The sequence below is a fragment of the Bidens hawaiensis genome, unplaced genomic scaffold, assembly GCF_021521415.1.
Source record: "Bidens hawaiensis isolate Kalapana, Puna unplaced genomic scaffold, B.hawaiensis_p1.1 tig00001382_1, whole genome shotgun sequence".
NCBI lineage: Eukaryota > Viridiplantae > Streptophyta > Magnoliopsida > Asterales > Asteraceae > Bidens > Bidens hawaiensis.
The window spans coordinates 2130960-2149665 of record NW_027491078.1 but is presented as its reverse complement, the minus strand read 5'-3'; the positions used below and the strand labels follow the sequence as shown (position 1 = coordinate 2149665).

General features: G+C 38.2%; 1 pseudogene; it reads left to right on the top strand.

Annotated features, from left to right (window-relative positions):
* Positions 1 to 2190: 2190 nt before the first annotated feature.
* LOC143573386 (small polypeptide DEVIL 4 pseudogene) lies at positions 2191 to 2497 on the top strand (annotated as a pseudogene).
* The last annotated feature ends 16209 nt before the right edge of the window (positions 2498 to 18706 follow it).

Genomic DNA, 18706 nt, shown 5'->3' with positions numbered 1-18706 from the left:
TGTTGTCATATTGCTCAAAATTAATAAATGGAAGTGTGAAACATGTATGCAAAAGGTAATAGAACGCATGTTAAGAAAAAATAGAGCGTATCATTATTCATAATGGCTTAAAAAGCCTTGATTACGAACTTAACAACTTTTACATGAAACATTTTCTAAGTTGTGTTGCGTTCCATGTGCGCAGGATCTTCCATAGGTGGTGGAATGTTGATCCGCGGCTGTGCGCATGCATAGCGGCGGAGTGGTGACTCGCGGGCGCGCATGCATCGCGGCGAAGTCTTGATCCTCGGCAGTGCGCATGCATGGAAGCAGATACTTGATCTCTGGTGGCGTGCATGCATGGCAATAGAGTCTTAACCCTCGGCACTGCGCATGCATGGCGGCGGAGAGAGGAACCGCCGGGGCGCATGCATGGTGGCACGCAGGTGTTGACCCGCGGTAAGTGACCCTCGGCACTGCGCATGCATGGCGTCGGGGTGTTCCTCCGATGCGGCGTATGCATGGCCGGGAGAGTTTGTCTGCAGCGCACTTGTATGGCGTCGGAGTGTTGATCTGCGGTGCGCGCATGCATGGAGGCGGAGTGGTGATCCAAAGTCGCGTATGCATGGCGGCGGAAGCTTGATCCTTGGTAGTGCGCATGCATGGCGGCGGAGTGGTGACTCGTGGGCGCACATGCATGGTGGCGAAGTCTTGATCTTCGGCACTGCGCATGCATGGAAGCGGAGACTTGATCTCCGGTGGCGCGCATGCATGGTAACAGAATCTTGATCCTCCGCAGTGCCCTTGCATGGCGGCGGAGTGGTGACTCGCGGGTGCGCATGCATGGCGGCGAAGTCTTCTGCGCAAAACCAAAGGCACGACCCACATGGTGGTTTCCGCGGGCGCTCATGCATGGCGGCGGAGTCTTCTACACAAAACCAAAGGCATGGAGTCGTCCTCCAACCCACATGTTGTCTTCTGGAAGGTTGTCTGATGAGTACAATCATGGTTGTCCTTATCCTGATTTGGATTAGACTATTGTCTCATTTGTTGTGTGTCGCTTACGCGCGGCCTTTATGCGTCTATCCCGGGGATGCGCAAGGTCTTCTCTTTATTCTCACACTAAATGTGTGTGTTGTGTGCATATGTGATATCGCCACGCGCAGATGTTTCATGCGCTTGCGCATAGGTTTTGGCTTTGTGTCTTCACTACATCCTGATTTCAAGCCTCTTGTCTATATCTTGTGGGTTGACCCGCCCCGCTCGATGTTAAGGCGGGTGCATACCCCTTCAAGCCCCCCCAGTCTAATGTGTGTCTTGTCTCGCGCGAGCGAGGTAAGATATATATTAGACTTAATAGTTTGCTTTTTTTTTCTTGTTTATAAAGCAGACAAATCTGAAAGATTTTTGGATCTACAAATTGAAAGTTAGATCTGTAATTTTCAGTTTTTGGATCGTGTAAAAATTCCTCCTCGAAAATAGATCTGAAGCTCGGAGTGGAGAGAATTTAAAACCATCACAGATCCGGAGGCTTGACCGTCCGAATCAGGTAGTTTCTTTTTTGGATCTACAAATCTTTTTCAGCTTCATTTTTGCACAGATCTGGAAGCATCTTTTAGATCTATGGATCTTTTTGAGCTTTAATAGAACAAATCTTGAAGCATCTTTCTGTAAACTTCCAGATCTGGATTTTTCTTCGGAGAAAAAAGAATCACAGATCTGAAATAATGGATGAACAAATCTGAGAACCGAGACGAAAATCGAAGGGTAGCTCGTTGCCGATCCCACGGATGGCGCCAATGAATAAACATGAAATGAATCTGACCTGATCCAAGACAATGTTCCTCGGTCTTCGAGATGAACGAACCACGACTCGATCTTCTTCTCCGGTAGTTCGAGACCTGCCATAGAAATATGGGGGGTGTGGAGGTGACTGCTAAGAAATCTCGAGGATCTCTTGTTTACAGACACAAAAATGGTTATGGTGGTGGCTCTTATTGAGAACAACAACAACCCTTAATAAGGAGGTGGAGACCTCCTTATATAGGGAGCCTCATGGCCACCATCATGGTACCCTAATGGGCCTAGCCCAGTTAGGGTTACCTCCACAAAACCCCCTCAGCCCAATAATATTGTATTAGTCCATATAATAAAATAAGCCAGACATAATAAATTAAGGTCGTAAGCCGGGTTTAGTACCATACCCCTACAATGAAGATGATGACGGGAAGCTCCAAGAGAAGGGTTTCAAGCAAAGGACTTGGAGGAGTTCTTAAAGAGCATAAAGCAAGGCTGTACATCATCAAGAGATGCGTCGTCATGCTTCTTTGTTACCACGATTGATCTATTCAATATCGTTTGATCGGCTAATTTGGCCACTTGCTGATCAAACGGTTTGTATATAGAAATTATGTGGCTTGAAAGAGCTAACAGTTTTGTAGTTGGTCGGCCTTTGATCGATGTAACTTCTACTTGTGTTAGATTAGTTCCTTTTTTTTCCCATGTGATTTTGGGAACTAATTAAATTGATATGTTGACAATATATGTATGAAAAAAAAATGGGTTGTTAATTTATGTTTCATTAGAATCATTACTCTCTAACTATTTTCCAATCTTAAACATTTTTTTTTTTTGAAAATTGACTTTCATTAAAAACAAACACAACCAACGACTATCACCAAGACGGAGATAGACGCCGAAAGCCAAAAACCAATAACAACAATCACGTTACATCAAATAAACACCATCTTTTCCAATCCACTACCCCTATCTTAGATCTATTTTTGTACCAAAGAAAACCCAAAGATTTTATATCCGCAACCATTTCTACCACCTTAGTGTTCTTGCCCGAAAAAATCTTTTCATTCCTAGCCCGCCAAATCCTCCAACAAGTAATGATGACAATGCCATGAATAATCAATCTCTTGTTCCCCGTCGCACCACTAACCTTATGTACTTCCACCAAATCATTGACATGGAAAACAAAAGATCTAGGGATGTTGCACCATAAACAAATCGCATTCCAAACGGCCATAGAAATGAAACACCCGGTTAACAAGTGCTCGAGCGATTCCTCATTACTCTCACATAAAGCGCAACTATGATCATCACAATGCAAATGACGCCTAGCTAAAGCCTCCTTGGTTGGAAGACAATCCAAAACGGACCTCCACATAAAGATATTACATTTTTTCGGGACCCAATCGCTCCATTGAAAACCGAAACTCCCAGCATCCACAACGGACCGCACCATCCATCTTTTAATCGACGAAACCTCGAACTCTTTGCAGCTACCAACCGCCCAAGACCATGAATCTTCACGGTCAACCATCACCACCCCTTGAAGGAGATCTTCCAACTCTTGCTTCTCGATCACCTCCTGTTGGGAGCAAGGAGCTCTAAGCCAATCCCACACAATGCGACGAGAGGATCCAGTGACCACCAACCGATCTGCTAACAAGACATTTTTATGTTTTTCTACCGCATATAAGGACGGATACTTGTCCATAATCGGCGCCGAACCCAACCACAAATCCATCCAAAACGGAACTTGGCGACCATTCCCAACTGTGGCCCGGATCACTCTATTAAAACCCACACCATCAACCTTAAATTTGTTCCAAAACATAACACAATTCTTCCAAACCCCGGGAATCCCATTATTAACCGGAGCAAGCCCCCAACAGCGCGAGGACCCGTGAATAGACAACACTACTCTTCTCCACATCGCGTGATGATCGTTTAGAAATCTCCCAAGCCATTTAGTAATCAGCGCTTGATTATTAACCTCTAAACGGGCGATACCTAAACCCCCTTCTTTTATAGGTTTGGTGACTACCTCCCAAGCCACCCATGACATTTTCCTCACTTCATCCGAACCACCCCATAAGAACCTTCTCATCAAAGCTTCTAAATCATTGATAACCTTCTTGGGTGCCTTAAAAAGCGAAAAATAATAAGTGGGAAGACTATCCAGCACCGATTTAATAAGGGTTACCCGACCGGCAATAGATAACGAATTAACTTTCCATTTAGAAAGCCTCTTCTTGAACTTGGACACAACCAGTTCCCAATTAACCACCCTATTCATGTTAGCACCAACCATAATCCCTAGATAAGAAAACGGGATTCTACCCGGCTTACAACCCATGAAACCAGCTTGGATATCGATCTCACCATCTTCTACACCTACTCCAAATAACACTGATTTATGGAGATTAATCTTTAGCCCCGAACACAAGTAAAATATGCGAAGAATACGTTTCAAGTTATCAAAATTAAAAGAAGACCACTCTCCCATAATCATAGCATCATCCGCATAAAAAAGATGGGATAAAGTAGGACCTTCATTAGGAAGAGTAATACCATGAAACGCACCTATATCACAGGCTTGTTTCAACATACCTGAAAAAGCCTCCATCAGAATAATAAAAAGAAAAGGCGATAGCGGGTCACCTTGACGAATGCCTTTATGACACCCAAATTCGAAAGTAGGAGATCCATTAACAAGAACAGATGATCTGGTTGCCAACAAAATACCACTAATCCAATCACACCAGACCGAAGGAAAACCCATCTGAGAAAGAACCGACAACAAGAACTCCCAATTCACATTATCATAGGCTTTATCGAAGTCAATCTTGAACATAAAAATTCTTCTCTCCCTCTTCTTAGCCCAAGCAATAACCTCATTAGCCACCAAAGGGCCATCAAGAATATATCTTCCTGATAAGAAAGCCGACTGATGCTCTAAGACAATCTTATTCATAACCGTTTTGAGTAGATTCACTAACACCTTCGACACAGTCTTTAAAATACAACCAATGAGACTTATCGGTCTAAAATCCCCCAAAGATGACGGATTGTTTACCTTAGGAATTAAGGTGATAAAAGACGATCCAACCCCCGAGCAAAAACTTTTAACACTATGAAAATGATCAAGAATATCCGCAAAATCCTTCTCGAACAACTCCCAAAAAAACCGAATGAACCTAAAATTAAAACCATCCGGCCCAAGAGCTTTGTCACTACCGCATTCAAAAACCGCATTCTTGATCTCATGCACGGAAAAATCATTGATCAAAAAATCCGCCTCCACCGAAGACAAGACCGAAAACCCATATCCAATTAACCGAGGCCGATGTGTAATAGATTCTTTAAACTTACCAGCAAAGAAACGCAAAACTTCCTTTTTAATGAGAACCGGGTTTGTTTCCCACGCCCCATTCACTTCCAAACCCGAAAAATAATTTGAAGCTTTACGTTTATTAATAAAACCGTGAAAAAATCGAGAATTTTCGTCTCCATGAATAGCCCAATTACACCGAGCCTTTTGCTTCAAATCCCGGTAATAATTATTATCCAACTCGCCTAGCCGTCTTTTAATTTCGCTTAAAGACCATGTCTCTTCTTCCAACAAATCCCGAACCTCCATGGTTTGGTCCAAATCACGCAACTCTTGCTCCAATAAAACCCTTTCCTCCTTTTCTTTGGCTTTACAATCGATCGCCCATCTAGAGATAGCATCACGCAAAGCTTTAAATTTATACAACAACCTCGCGTCCGGAGAACCATGAAACGAGCCATCAACAAGCGTCTTCTTAACCAACGTCCCAAAATCCTCTCTACCAAGCCATAAATTGAAAAACCTAAACGGTTTGGGACCATAGTTCTTGGAAGAACCAATTTTCAAAACCAACGGACTATGATCCGGCTTATTCCTTTCGAGAGCAATATACTCCGCACACGGCCATTCCATAAAGAAACCCCAATTAACGAAGATTCTGTCAATACGGCTTAATTTATTTCCTGCAACAAAAGTAAAACGCCTCCCTTTCAAGGAGTACTCGTGAAGATTCGAATCATCAATAAAATCGTTAAACTCATTGGCCTCACCCATATTAAACAAAGAATTCCGCCTATCCTCGGCACACTGAACCGAGTTAAAATCTCCTGCCACAATCCACCTCCCATTACCCTCCCCGATCAAATCACGAATTTCCCTCCAAAGTGCTCGTTTAGTAACTAGATTTTGAGGAGAATAAACATTGAGAATATGAAACAAGCTACTCTTTCCTTTCACAGTGCCCGAAACTAGAAGCCAATTATTATTCTTGACCACCCTTTCCATACGAAAGACTTGGGAATCCCAGATCGATAATAACCCACCCGACCTTCCAGACGAAGGAACCCAATCAAATGAATACTCACCATAACCCCAAAACCGTCCCACATCCACAGAATGCAAGGAAACAAATTGCGACTCTTGTAAAACAATAAAACTAACCTCATGATGGACTCGAAGACCTCGAATCCAATCGGCTTTGCTAGAACTCCCTAACCCACGAATGTTCAGAGAAAAAACATTCATTGAACACCTTCTTGATAGCCTTCGGAAACAAGAACCTCTTTAACATTAGAAACAAAATCTTGCAAATTCTTAACACCTAACGCCTTACTCAACTCAATGGTCTTCTCCAACTCCACCTCAATCGGACCTTGGTGTTGCACCTGATCAATACCTCTACCAATCATCGAGGGCTCCACAGTCTCTCCCTCGATGTCTCGAACCACCTCCGTATTAGTAGACTGCCCTTTGTTAAGATCCGGTGTTAAGAACACTCCTTCAACACCTGTCTCGATACCCCTAGTAACATCCGAAGGCACGTGCATAATACCGATAAACCTATCAAGATCAAACATATCTAAATCCTCCCTTGGTCTCTTCTTAGGACGCTCCCTAGAACCACTACCCCCACTCCGTTTAGAAAATAAAGACTTCCGTCTGAACTTCTTATGTCCCTTGCCTTTCAATGCAGAAACATTTGTACTATCACCGTTACCATTCTCGACCGCCTCCTCATTAGAATGATCATAAGAGTTCGAAAACTCACCGACCATCACGTTAGAATTATCGTTCACACAACCATCCAACCCATTAACAACATGTTCCCTGACAGAAACTTCATTAGCTTGAGAACATTCGCCCTCTTCACGATGCACATTATGAAACTCATCATGCACAATATTATCATCACACTTATCCTCCTCCGGTAAAACGGAACCATCATCCTCTTCATACTCTACTACACATTCCGGTATCCGTTCCCCAACATCTTCATCCACCCACACTTTAAAAATTTTTCCCCTCCAATTAATGTCCACCCGATCCACAATCCGTTTGCACTCTTTACTCAACACACTGATGAGAGTATACGATAAGTTGTTCTCTTCAGCAGATAAGGAAGCCGATTGAACCACCTTGCCAAATCTGCTTCCAATCAAATCGAATACCTCGTCTAACACCAACTGAGCCGGAACCCCATGAACTTGGAGCCAGGCGATCCGACCCTCCTCCACACTAGTTCTATCAGACCAAGGTTCTAAACACTCAAACCAGTCTGACCATTTGTCTTTGTCATTCAGGAAGGCATCCCTATCCCCACTAACGTAGAATACCAACACCACTGAAAGCCCTCCCAGATACTTAATATCTAATGATCTCCAACCATGCTTCCGAACCAACTTTTTCAAAGAAGTTAACGTGTGAAGATTCACCACCCTCCCCGTAAGAGCACATCCCTTCCAATGAAAAAACCGTTCCACCGAATCATCCACCTTAATCTCATCTACTTTGTTCCGATTTAACAAAGAATCAACAAAGGAACGCCCATTACCAACTGATGCATAAGGAACCCCATTCCTATCGGATCCTTCGGAACTAGGGTTTGCTTGACCACTAGGTTTTGCATGGCTATTAACAGGAACAGAAGCCGTCTTCCTCCTATTACCAGAATCGGGTCTATCTATATTCTCACCATCCACAAACCGAGCAATCGCAATAAACAACTTATACGAACCGATCCATACATCTGATAACTCATCTCCCAACCGTTTGACATCTTTCACCTCGGAAAACGATACGAAAGCAAACCTCTTGCCCCATTTATCCAGCTTCCTAGCTATATAGGAACCTTCGTAACGACCAAAGCTACCCATAACATCTTTTAAGTCTTGCGAAGAACACTTTGGGGGAAGATTTGAGACAAAAAACTTTGATAAAACCTTGTTATTACCTTGAGCCTGATGATCATTCCGTTTCCCTTTCCGATTACGTGGTTGTTCCCATTCTTCTGAATCCATGCCGCCGTGGATCGCCCGAGATTTTCGGAGCTAGGGTTTTCTTACGTTGGGGGACTTCATATCATTATTTGGATGACCACTTGTTGATGGATATGGACAATAGGTCGGCGGATGCAGGTGGTGAACGGTGGCTGGAGGTGAGCGCCGACTGTAGGGGAGCGGCGGCTGGAGGTCGCCGGAGGTGTAGGATGCAGGTGGCGACGGCGCGCCGGAGGTGGAGAGGCAGGCGGTGGCGCACTGGAGGTGGAGGAGGCAGGTGGCGGCGGCGGCGCACCGGAGGTGGAGGGTAGGGGTGACGGGAGGTGGAGGCTAGGGTTTTTCCGGTGGTGGGTAGGGGTGACGGGAGGTGGCTAGGGTTTTTCCGGTGGTGGGTAGGGGTGACGGGAGGTGGAGGCTAGGAATTTTAGTTATATAAACTTTTCCAATCTTCAACATAATTGATTTTTGTTGCCAAAAGGTAGGAATCGTAGTAACATGAAGTTTAGTTTCTTAAAGATTAAAAAAGGAAACACTTTCTTATGAATAAAATTAATGCATGTACTTGTATTGTGTAGTTTAAGTTTAACTTTATATATTTTGAATTTTTTAATTAGTTATTATTTTTTGAAACCCTAATTAGTTAATTTGACAATAAGCTATAAGCTTTGGAAAAAGATGTATGGCTTTTGTTTTTCAACTAGTAAATTCATATGGTTTTCCAGAGATCTTCATTGGCAGCCGAGAGATAACTGCCGGATTAGTTCATCATTAAAGACTATGATAGATTTGGTTGGAACACAAGATTAATTGGGTGAAAACCCCCAATGTATAAGCTTTTAATCAGTATTTTTGCCTTTAGTTTCCTGTTGTTTTATTTAAAATTACTTGATTGATGTTTTAGAAGGTATAGAGATTTATAATTTTTGGTTAAGCATATGAAGATTTAGCCCATATGCATGCTCACACTTTTAATCAAATTTATATATTATTTTCTTGTTTTTTAAAATTAAAGTGGATTCCTCACCTAATTTATTATTAAAATTATTCAAATTTAGGTAAAAGTTTAAGTTTCTAAGTGCCAGCTTTAACAAGTTTCAATACATTTAATTTCTATCATTATATATTTCTACATGCTTATTAAATATTAATACACTACAAAGCATATGAAGATATGAACCTTGTAGCAACGACTATTGTTAATGCAGAAATGTAGTATTTCCTAAACTAGAGGAAGCTGGATTCGGAAGATGATAAGATTAAGCCAAAAAGATAACACCATGATGATTATTAAGAGTACTTAATATGCTGAAAGGCTGCAATCCATGTTATGTTTTTAGGATTAATGATTTAGTTTGGTCTAGTCGGTGCCACCTTTATACACTCATTTGGTCAAACCAAAATATTTTCACGACCTTATCACTTTCCATTGTTTATTTATCAACTTACTAATATTTTCAATTACTTTAAGCTTTCATTTTTTTTTTTTGTAATAGAGAAAAACAAAACATTACTTTCTGAAAAAAGTGATAATTATTTTGATATTTTCGTAATTTATGCAACTAATAATTCGATTTCATAAAAGGTCAAAGTTAAACATTTACCATCGATTGCAATTTTGGTCTGACTAGTTGAATTAATGATAAACGTGAACAGAGACCATATAGTCATATTTATTCAAGTAATGTAGTTCGAATACAACACGCAGTGGTGAAGCTATGACTGAATTCATGGACCAAAAAATTTTTGGTCGACGTTTCGGTTCTTGTCGGTGATTCGGTTCGGTTCGGGTCAGGTCAAATAGCCCTATTCAATTTTGAGTTTTATAAAAACAAAGCTTTTACTATTCGACTACTATTTTGTAAATTTTTTTTATAAAAACTGCGAGGTTTTATAAAAAAAATCAAACGATGGGTTTAATATATAAAAAAATCAACGGTGACCATTAGCTTTTTGGAAAAGCACATTGGGAGTGACCACGCTTAATACCTATAAAAGTTTTCAGGAAAAATCGTGAAATTTACACTGTTAACAGAAAACGGCAGTGACCGGGGCCACCTTCGGTCCCCAAGAAGCTACGACCCTGACAACACGTAATCCATTTATTTAGGTCTGTAAACAAACCGAACGAACACGAACAAGGCCTTGTTCATGTTCGTTCGTTAAGAAAATAATGTGTTAACGAATGGTTCACGAACACTTACTGTAGGGCCAATATTCTATATTGTTTTTAGGATAGTGTATTTCGTTTTAGTTTGCTTTTAGTCGGTGTAGTACGTGCTCGGTACGTTTATTTTGTATGTTTATTTAGTAAGTATTGGTGAAATGGGGACACTATAAAAGGGTCACCTACCCATTTCTCCAAAAAGAACTACAACAACTCATTAAAAAAACTCTTTGGAAATAAAACTCTCTCCACCCATTTCTATCTTTTCCTCTCTTTTATAATAAAAACTAAGATCCGAGATCCGAGTGTTGTTGGTGATTTCCGCTAACCAACAATATGTATTGATCCGAGTCAAGTTGTGAGATCCATCTAGAGGACCTACAAGTGGTATCAGAGCTTTCGACTTGACTTTTTGTGGTTTTCGGGTCAAACTTTTCAAGTTTTGATTTTAGTTTTTTGTTGGATTTGAGGTTGATTTCGTGTTACTCACCTCTTTTGGAGTCCCTTACACCTTAGAAATACACGAGAATCACCAAATCTAGGTTTTTAGTGTTTAAAATTTTTGTGTCTGAGCTCAGATTCGGCTTAAAAACTCATATCCAGGCCGATTTATAGGTTTTTAGACTAAAGTCTTTTTGACTTTTTGAAAGTTTAGGTGCTATATTCTAAAAAAAATCACTGTAGCAATTGCTTCCAGGTACTGTAGCAGCCGCGTCGCCAGGGGGGGGGGGGTACTGTAGCAATCGCATCCGAGTACTGTAGCAATCGCTTTGCACGGGGGGGGGGGGGACTGTAGCAATCGATTCATTTCGCATCGGATACTGTAGCAATCGCTTCGCATCGGGTACTGTAGCAACTTATGCGAAAAAAGGAATTCGCATGCACTGTAGTGACTCGGCACTGTAGCAAAAAAAAAAAACTTAATTTTATTTTCTCTTTCTCTACAAAAAATTATTAATTAAAAAAATGTCTTACGATCCTAAGCTTGGAGGAAATCTGGATATGAAAGAAAGCCGAAAGAAAATGTTAAAAGGAGAATTCGACATCATCATCATCGTCGTACTCAGTATATCCCACAAATAGCAAAGCTATGGTAGGGTCTGAGGAGGGTAAGATGTAAACAGCCTTACCTATACGCCGTAGGAATAGAGAGGCTGCTTCCGGTGAGACACCCGGCTCGATAGTAGTTTTGCATCAAGCCTTGGACATAAGGCACATAACACTCAACCATCGGCACACCAGTCGATCGGTGCATGTACCCTTGTCTTTCGACTATCAACGCCACCACATGATGCCTGATTAACCTTCCGCCACTTTTAACGTTATTTTCACGCGATTAGTAAAATAACGTCAAAATTAATGTAATTTCACTTTTGCCCACCCGAGGGTTCACACATATATACATTATATGCGCGCACCGCAAGCAGGGCGTTAATTTTGGATATATTAAAGGAGAATCGGCTGCCTCTGTCATCAACAGATTTGAGTCACTCGTAACCAAAATGATAAATGTCGGTATCATCAATGGTTTGTATGGGATCAATATAAAGCTGTTGAATTCACTGCCTTATACATGGAATATCAATGTGGTTACCATTAAAAGAACCACAAATCTGTATACCATGACACTCTCAGAGTTGGCTTCTACCATCAAGTCTTTTTAAATAATGAAAGATAAGCTCCAAATAAACAATCAGTCTAAAGAAAATAAAGTTGGGTCAAGTAATAAAGTTGGGACAAGTAGTGCAGGTGAAAGCAGTCATGCATGTCCTATCTTTCCTGAGGTACACACAAATTTGTGCACACAAGCTTGCATTCATAAAGTTGAGTTCTACAGACATAACTATGATGTTGTTTTAAAAGAGAACTCACAGCTAAAGGGTCTAAACACCGAATATGCTAAAGCTGACAAGATTTATACCGAAAAGATTAAAACTCACCACGATGATGTTGCAAATCTTAAACTAAAAATCTTTCAAACACGACAAGAAGTTGTATACTACAAAGACATAGTTTCAAAATTAAAAGATGAAAATGAAAACTTGAAAAATAAGCATTCAGTAAATAAATCAACTTCTGAAAAACACGAAAAAGCAGTTGAAAGATTTGAAATAGCATCTGGTAAGTTAAATGATATTCTTGGAGTACATAGGAGTGCCAAACAAAAGTTGGGTCTAGGCTATGATTATTCAGCTGTGCCTCCATCGTTGAATGATAACTACACTAGCCTACCCCACTTTAGTTATAACACTCCTCCTGAGGAAGAGATGGTATATAGAGTTGGTTATACCAAAACCAATAACATTTGTTCCTCCAGCTTCTGAAGCAACTGCTCCAATACCTGTGACTATTGATTCTAGTCGTGATTCATCTTGTTCAGCAGGTTGTGTTGATGAAAGTGGGTCGATGGAAACGGGCACGAGTTGTGGTTATGAAACCGTTTGAGACGAAACTTTTGTTGAAAAATGTCAATGAAAGTATGCCTGTTGAGGTAAACATATCAAGTAGTTCATCATCAAGTTGTGAGACTGAGGACAATTCAAGTGAAAGTAAAATTTTTGAAAATGAGAAGACAAGTACTTCGTGTAAATATGTTCCACCAAATAAACGATCATTTTCTCAAACAACCAATCAATTAAGAGATCCTTATTCACAAAACTTATGTGATAACAACTACTATGGTCATTATCAACAAACTATTGTTAATCCATATTACACAAATGTGTTTTATAATCATGTTCATTTCCAAGGATCACCTTTCCCACCATACCAACCACATTATAGTTCAGATGAGTTCTATGGCACTCCTAGGAGAAAGTGTTGTTTTGTGTGTGGTCACTCTTCTCATCTTGCAAGACATTTCAAGCACTAGTTCAAGCAACAACTTGATATTCAAAGGCGGCTTAGTCAGTCCCTAAAAGGAGCTTTTAGTAGCCCTGATTCAAGGACTGATCAAGCTGACTGTGAACCCAGTGAAATGGATGTGAGATCCAAAGTTAATAAATTAAAACACAAAAAGAAACCTTTTTGGAAAACCAAGAAGGATAAAATCAAAAAGGATTCTAAGACTGTAAAATCTGATGATTCACCAAAAACAGTTTCAAAATCATAAAAAGAGAAGTCCAAAATTGCCAAAACCAAGGAACAAGTTTTTACTTGGATTCCTAAGGACTGTTCTTCATCAATTGAGGATGTACCAAGAAATAAAGTGTTTTCAGGAAATAAAATTAAGTTTGGTCGATTTACGGTTGATCTTCCCAGGACAAAAGTATCCCAGGAACCCATGTCTATTTAAACGCTTAGTGCATGCAGGGTTAATCAAGAAGGACTATCAATAGTATTAGGTACTTAGATAGTGATTGCACCTGGCATATTATAGGGGACGAACCCTTACTATTTGATGCTAAACCATTCGATGGCGGATTCGAGTCTTTCATAAGCGACATGAGAGCACAAACTTCAAGGAAGGGAAGCCTTGTTTAAATGGTTCAACAACAACTTATCGAGCGTTTCTCAAACCAACCTCGTCCAACTACTTCTCTCAAGTGATAGATCCAGCATCAGCTTTTAGGTCTCGGTTTGAATCTCTTCAACTTTTTCATACAATGTGATAATGCATGCTTAAGATAGTCCATCTGACAACAACTTTCCTGACCTTTTCACGAAAGCCATCAATTATGTCCGATTTGAATTTCTGATCGAATCGCTCGGCATGATCAATTTTGATTAAAAACAACCAATCTATATTTTTGTACGTAAAATTGTAAATATTCTTAAAATATGTCACAATTTTAGAGGGAGAAAATGAGCTAAGTTTAACTCACCAAAAAAATTTTAAATTTATTTTAAGAAAAAAAAACAAGTGATTTGATTTACCAAAAAGATTTTTTGTTCATTTAAGAAAATCTAAAAATATTTCAAAAGAGATTGTCCAGTGTAGAGGGAGCTCCTGCTTAGAGGGAGTCGGATATTTTAAATTTTCAAATTTTGAGAAATTGATTCAACCCTTGGAAAATGATAAGAAATTATCTCTAACGATTCTAGCACATGAAAAGAGTATATCAAAAGCCAACAAGATCATTGCTTGATGTGTAGATAGCCTTGACAAATGAGTAAGTGTCATAGTGATATAAATTAAAATCTTTGCCTATGCTAGTGGTTACAAGTTATGAAGCAGTTGCCGACTCCAATTAAAGTCGTATCAATGAAGGCAGAAACGTAAATAACATGCTATACCCAAGCCTCTCTTTACCTGATCACAGTTGTCTTATATTGTTGTGTGACAATTTTATGTTATTGTGTCAAGAAAAGAGTCAAAAAGAAAAGAAAACAAAAGAGAAGAAAATTGTCAGAAAAGAAAAAGAAAATTGAAAAGATGTCTGTCTTAGGATTTTTAACTTCTGATTTATTTCCTCCTTTATTTTGATTCAAGCCTTGGACTTTCTATGTTTGTAGTCATACAAGATCTGATTGTTAAGGCCTTGAATCTTCTGCTTTGTTTTATTTTCTTTCCTTTTGTTCAAGCCTTGGACTTTCTCTGCGCGATAATATGGTATTATCCGACCTGATTGTTAAGGCCCTGAACTTCTGCTTTATTTAAATCTTTCTAGATCGAGTTAAGTGTACAAAAATAAATAAAGTGTCCAAAGTGTCAATAAGCGTATTATGATCAGATAAGAAAGGTTTAAGTCAAGTTGAGGTAACATGTGAAAACAAATTAAGCCCGAGGTATGATGGAGTCTGTAACATGTCAGATTAAATGGAGACCACACAAGCATTGTGCCTAACACATACCTTAACATACCACATTGATATCCAAATAGCTTGTTAAGTTTAAAGTGGACAAATTATATCTACAATTGACTTTGGGTTCTTGGCATAATAATGTCCAAATAGAAGTGTGATCTAGAACGTTAACAGATAATGTGATTCCATGTCGCGATCTTTCTCACAAAAATATTAAAATCGTTAGAAAAGTTTGTAAATATTATTTATATACAATATTAATTTCATATTTACTCCTATCTTTTATTGTTTTATTTTCTTTTGTTTTATTTTATGTTTTAGCTTCATAAATTATGTATATGTTTTCACTATTTTAAAATATATGAAAATTCCAAAAAGATTTTAAGTTTTTATTATGTTCGGTCATATTCTATTAAACCTTGCTTTATTCAACATCCTGTGTTTTGTTGTCAAGGTCGTTCATGCAAAGTTCGTTGAAAATCTAGAACTAGAACAAATCATTTACAAGTTGAGGGATTGAAATTGGAAAGGCCTGTGAACGAATTCTTCTTTGACCATCGAGAGGGTCTCTGAACGAATCTTATTCGTTCTAAGTTTCGTGCAGGTGTACATGGACAGGTAGATCAAGATCAAGTCTACTTGGAGTTGCAGATGCTGAAGCGCTTAAAAGAAAACGAGAACATGAAAGTTGGTGATTGAATCTAAAAATGAATTGACTTTATCTGAAGACAAGGAAATAACCCAATCAGCACAAGAAAGTCAACAAGAGAAAATTAGATGTCGAGCCTCCCGCATCTGATGTTTCTAAAATTTGTTGTTGCCGATCCTTCCCAGAAAATAAGATAAGAACGGAAAATAAAGAACTGTTCAAGATCCAATCTGGTTCAAGATCCTGGATCAAGACAAAGACTAAGTTTAAAGAAATAAATACGAAGCAAAGAACTTGACGAAGGTTCCTCGACATACTCAATCCTAGAGGGAGATTGTAGGGCCAATATTCTATATTGTTTTTAGGATTGTGTATATCATTTTAGTTTGCTTTTGGTCGGTGTAGTACGTACTCGGTACGTTTATTTTGTACGTTTATTTGTAAGTATTAGAGAAATGGGGACACTATAAAAGGGTCACCTACTCATTTCTCCAAAAAGAACTACAACAACTCATTCAAAAAACAACTATTTGGAAATAAAACTCTCTCCACCCATTTCTATCTTTTCCTCTCTTTTGTAATAAAAAAACTAAGATCCGAGATCTGAGTATCGTTGATGATTTCTGCTAACCAACAACACGGATTGATCCGAGTCAAGTTGCAAGATCCATCTAGAGGACCTATACTAATTACCGAACGAGATTTTATGTTCGTGTTCGTTCATTAAAAAAAATAATGTGTTCACGAACACAAAACGAACAAAAATAAAATCGGCAAAGTTTAGAGATTGAGACTGATGTATTCATTAGCGTGAATAATGAAAGCCTGTAAATGATTCGAATGAACATGAAAAATGGCATGCTCGTGTTCTTTTATTTAATTTTAAAAGAACACAAACACTTAATTGAACAAATATTTATGTTTATGTTCGTTTATTTAAAAAGGGGCATTTGTGTTCGTTTGTTTAAAATCTAAACGAACATAACTGAACAAAGATAAATGAACATACATGAACTAATGGAAATTAACACAAACAAACATAAAAGAACTTAAATGAAAACACCTAAATGAACATAAATTAACAAATATAAAACCTTTAAGCAGATAAACTATCTAGATAATATTTAATTATTTTCTATTAATATATAAACGAACATAAATAAACAGACATAAATGAACATAAATAAACGAACATAAACGAACGTTCATGAACATAAATGAACGAACGGAACATGTGTTCATGTTCGTTCGTTTAATTAAACAAACACAAGTTTTTTGTTCATGTTCGTTCATTTATTAAATAAACTAACATAAACGAACTTCCCACCGAACAGTTCACGAATAGTTCACCGAACATTTGGTTCGTTTACAGGCCTACATTTATCTAAAGTGTGCATGATCTATATTAACCTATCAATATATTGTGTAACAAATAAATAATTGCCGTTTTCGTGCGAAGATTTTTATACATAGTGATAATTTACCCCTTTTCTTTTTGAAAATTTTGAGACCCCGTAATGCTCATAACTGTATAGAAATATCACTCGAATTTCATATCTATTGGCGTAAAGTACCCAACTAAAAACGTCAACATTTGAAGGTTTCAAATCTTAACACCTTGTTCCCATTTTTGAGTGTGAAAATTTAGTAAGATTTAAATTTTCACGAGGTATTTTCCATGCATGTCCATAGTTCTACACATGTTTGAGTGTGGAAGTTTCGTAAGGTTTCAGTTCTATATATCTACGTACGTATTTTCTATGCATGTACATGTTTAATTAGTTCTACACATTTTTTATATGTGGAAATTTATATAAGATTTAAATTGTCACGAATATTTGATGTGTATATTTTTAGTCCAATAATTACGCATCAAAAAAATAACAAAATATTTTTCTTTTTATAGGATTTCGTTGATCGTAAATCTATTGTAGTTTTCAATGCATTTTTTATCAGACCAAGCATAGAGGAAGTTAAATTTGATGATGTGGAGGGGATCCAGGCGTTATAAACCATTACAACCATTAACAAAGAGGGTGCCAAAGTTGCAGGCGCTAGCACAATGGCAAGAATTAGGTTAAGGGGAGTTGGGGTCACATGTTTCTCCAACAATCACATTCATCCATCTATTTTTTATATCAAAAAAAATTTAAATAATAATTGTATTATTAATTCAACTATTACACATGTTTAATGGTTTAGTTGATAAATGTCTCGCCGTTTACGTGATAGTAACGTAACGACAGTGAAAACACCACCACCAATTAAATTCCCTCACTTATACCCACAGCCCACTGGATAATACTTCAAAACATTCTAGAGTATTGGATATACCAAAACTAAATTAAAAATTGAAATAAATTTGGATTGTGGTTAAAAATAATTCCCTAAAAACTATTTCATTATTTATTCATATCTTATATTCACAAGGTTTTGGTGAGATTTATTAAATTAAATTAAAAAATAACTAATTTCACAAAAAAGTCAAATAAAATGATTAAAAAAAAGTTCGAACATCGATCAAATTTTCATTAAAACTCAATTAGTACGCGCATGGATCATTGTATATATTATAACTCAATATATAGAGTAGAGTTTGCATTAGTATGATCTTGTTGTCTTCAACCAACCAGCCAAGAAATCTGAGTTGTTTCCAACCAAACTAGCAAATTAAGTTAATTAACCCACTAATAATTGAACCTAATTCTTCCTAATCAAAACCATATTAAACAATACTTGAAATTTGGTGGTCAAAATGAAAATAACTAATAGTTGTGTGGCCATTACATTATTGTCAACCATATACAAGCATGCCACGTGCACTGTAATGACGAATGGGTTATCAATTATGATCGAATATAAAGATTTGACTCAACCATTAATAACTTATTACAGACCAATTTATCTTTCAAGATTAGATACTCTTAATTTGTTTAAAAAATAGTTTTGACAATATATGTCAACCATTGGGGTTGAAATTGGAATTCTCCTTAATTTATTTTTTAACTAAAACCTAACATGAAATGGAACCGTCTACATGACACTTT